This window comes from Pinus tabuliformis, chromosome 8, assembly GCF_031772625.1.
Source record: "Pinus tabuliformis cultivar Carrire ecotype Pingquan chromosome 8, CPIR1, whole genome shotgun sequence".
Lineage (NCBI taxonomy): Eukaryota > Viridiplantae > Streptophyta > Pinopsida > Pinales > Pinaceae > Pinus > Pinus tabuliformis.
This window is the reverse complement of record NC_142294.1, coordinates 923,210,897-923,214,250: the sequence shown is the minus strand read 5'-3', so window position 1 is coordinate 923,214,250 and position 3,354 is coordinate 923,210,897. Positions and strand designations below refer to the sequence as shown.

The 3,354-nt window shown below is 37.7% G+C and overlaps 1 long non-coding RNA gene across 1 annotated transcript; it reads right to left on the bottom strand.

The window, feature by feature from the left end:
* Nucleotides 1–305: 305 nt before the first annotated feature.
* Nucleotides 306–2,255, bottom strand: LOC149238543 (uncharacterized). The gene is made up of 3 exons (XR_016245398.1): nucleotides 1,811–2,255; nucleotides 1,532–1,699; nucleotides 306–732 (listed from the first exon to the last, which is right to left on the bottom strand). It is a non-coding gene; the product is annotated as an uncharacterized LOC149238543 (long non-coding RNA).
* Nucleotides 2,256–3,354: the final 1,099 nt, after the last annotated feature.

Below are 3,354 nucleotides of genomic sequence, written 5' to 3'. Positions count from 1 at the left end.
TCAATCTATCCTTTCTTGCCCCGCAGGGCCTCATGCTTCCCAATCAAAATATGCAGGCAAGGTGCGAAGCCGCTTGTCCCTTCGTGGGGCAAGGAAATAAAGAACCCTACTGTATGGATAGGTGCTTGAATGGCGAGGAGACGGTGCTTTACGGTCGCAAGCGTGTCGATAGCGCATCTCCTCAACAAGCCCAATCAATCAATACATCCAAGAGAACTGGGGCTGGGAGGCAGCAAGTCTCTGCCTGCCGGTACTTCATGTCCCACAGTTGCTTCTAGCTGATAGCTTTGTGAAATGCACCTGCATTGAGTAGGCAGTTAAGATCCAATGCAAAACCTAGGCTTGTTATTATGATATTAAGTATGGCCAGGTTTTGCAATCCAAATGCCCAACACTGCATAATCAAACTAATGATCAAGACCACTGTAGCTAACTAAGTGCTAGAGCTGTACTTTTATACTGTGTTTAGTAATGCAATGCAACTACAAGTCACAGAATCATAATGGCAAGTTGAACAATGAAAATGGATATAGAACAGGAAGTGATTGTGTGTACCTTTGGGACTGGAACTGTCTACTGAGCTGCTGAGACTGCTTATGTCAGTTAACATCCATCAGCAAGTTGATTGCACCCTGATACCAACAGGATACTAGTAATGAAGTAGAACCATTGTACTAAGTAGTGTTACAGCTTGATAGAACAGAGCTGGTTTAGCTTATACGAATCCGAGTCCTGGTGTTGCACATTGAGTTACATACCTTGTAAATGCTTATAGTAAGTGGAATACTAGTAATACCATTGATTACGATAGGGTTAACCATTGTAAAGGAAAAGTGATAAGGAATACACAAAGCATGATTGAGCTTATTGAATATCCATAACATATCCATACCTCTTCTTACTTATGGAATTAGAATACAGTACTTAAACAGAATGGTCATGATACTTGCTTGTTATGATTTACTTATACCTAGTAGCTTACTCTGAACCATGAACTAATGTCGTTTAGATTGATATCACTGTTAATTAGGGTAATGTCGTATGTTCAAAGCAAGGTAATCCTATCACATGTATACAATGAACACCATTGAGAAAGCTGGAGAAAGGTCATAATGAGTACAGAGGTTACCCGTATTCATTACCTACTAGGTCAGTGAAACTCTGTTTCAACATGTATGAGCTCGTGATTACCGAAGCTCTTATGCAACTAAGTTAGTATGAGTGCCTTTAGTGTGATAAGTATAGCTATCATTATGTCAAACTAGTAACACTTGGCATCATAGTTAAGCTCTAGGTATTAGTATCAGTATTTGTATATGTACTCTATTATGGGAAAGAGCTCATGTGGTTTACAGCCACACTAGCACTTTCTGTAGAATTCATTTCATAACAAGGAATATAATTTCCTAATCAGATAATGATGACCAGTTAAAGGGGAAACACCAGTATAACAAAGCCAGTAGTAAAGGATTTTTTGTGATTTGTCAATAAAAGAAAAGCACTACAGGAATGCCATAAATCATGTACAAACCTCACGGATTTCTAATGTAGGCATGTGCGGAAGGAAATCATTGCTCACAAAAACTTCATGTCACACTCCAAGTACTCTCGCAAGGTCCAGATGTTGAGAAACTGCTCAATTATTAGCATAATGTTGACAAAGGTAGCATTTTTCTTGCTGACCAGGGAAAGTGATGACCTGTATCATCACCACAGGTATATACTCAGAGGCAGAGCTATATCTTACATGGTAATCCCAGAATATCCGGAAACAAAATATCAGTGTTTATGTTGCAAAGAAGTCAACAACCTCTCTTAAAATTGAGAAGTGGATTTCATGAGTTGCCAATGCCAACATAATTAAATCTGCATCCTGGAGTTGCAAAAGCAGCTTTTAAAATCATACAAATTGTACACAAAAGTAAATGTATGTTATCAAATAAAATCATCATTAGCTAAATGAAGAGATAGCATAAGTCTTAGTAAAATATCAAGCAATTAACCTAAAATACCACATGTCAGGTTCAAGCAACGCCATTCTTTTTAGAAATCAGAGCACTTACTTATCCATACAAGCAGTGACGCGTATTTGGATTGAAACCAGGGAGGTTTCTTTGGAGAAGAATATAGGACATGACTTTGTGTTCCACCTCACTAGGAACATTTGCATTAGACACTATAACCTTCAAGATTGAATTAAAAAAAGCAGTTCAGCACACATCAGAGATGAAACGTAGAACGAATCGCAATTATATGAATTAGTCATGAAAGGCAAACAAGATTACAAGACATCAACAATTCTAGCTTCCTAAAAAAGATGAAAGTTACTTTTAAGATTATGTGGTAACATATCAATACTGCCTTGGGAAATGAAGGATAATGCAAACCTTTATTTTCTGCCATCCCATGTCATTGTTTAATCTTAAATGTACATAGTACTACATAGCTATAGACAATGTGGCCATAAATTTTGTCCTAGGGGTAATGACATTTGAGTCATGGACTTCTGATTTCTCTTTTAAGCCCATAACTTTACCTTCTGCATCTACTCTGAAAAATGCACAATGTAAATCAGAAACGTTGAATTTCTACTTGAATCTTATTTAAGACAACTTGCTTTGAAGGGGTATGAAGTAGTTCTTGAATAGCAGACAAACTTATTGCTTCAGCTACACCTTTTGCAGCACAAAAACGTTGTGCAACACCATGTACAGTTACTTGAATCTTATTTAAGACAACTTGCTTTGAAGGGGTATGAAGTAGTTCTTCAATAGCAGACAAACTTATTGCTTGAGCTACATCTTTTGTAGCACAAAAACGTTGTGCAACACCATGTACAGTTACAGAAAGTCAGTGCTCAGTAAAGGAAATCATTCCTCATAAAAACTTCATGTCACACTCCAAGTACTCTCGCAAGGTCCAGATGTTGAGAAACTGCTCAATTATTAGCATAATGTTGACAAAGGTAGCATTTTTCTTGCTGACCAGGGAAAGTGATGACCTGTATCATCACCACAGGTATATACTCAGAGGCAGAGCTATCTCTTACATGGAAAAGACTATTTACGTTCTCCCGTCCGATAGGTACTAGATGGAGATTCCCAAGGATGGAATTCCTATAAAGTTCTAGACTGTATATGTTTACTTTGTATATTTCCAATTGGTTAAAGGGCATCTCAAAAATTCTAAACATAAAATTAATCAGCATATGGTTCAAACAATGATCTCTTAAGCTTTTAAGTTTGGCACAGATTGAATCAATCAGTACCTCCCTTCTGTGATTACTCTTTATTGCACGGAGAGTAGCTAGGTGCTCTTATAACCTGGGGTGGAAGAGATCTGTCACGTGTGTCA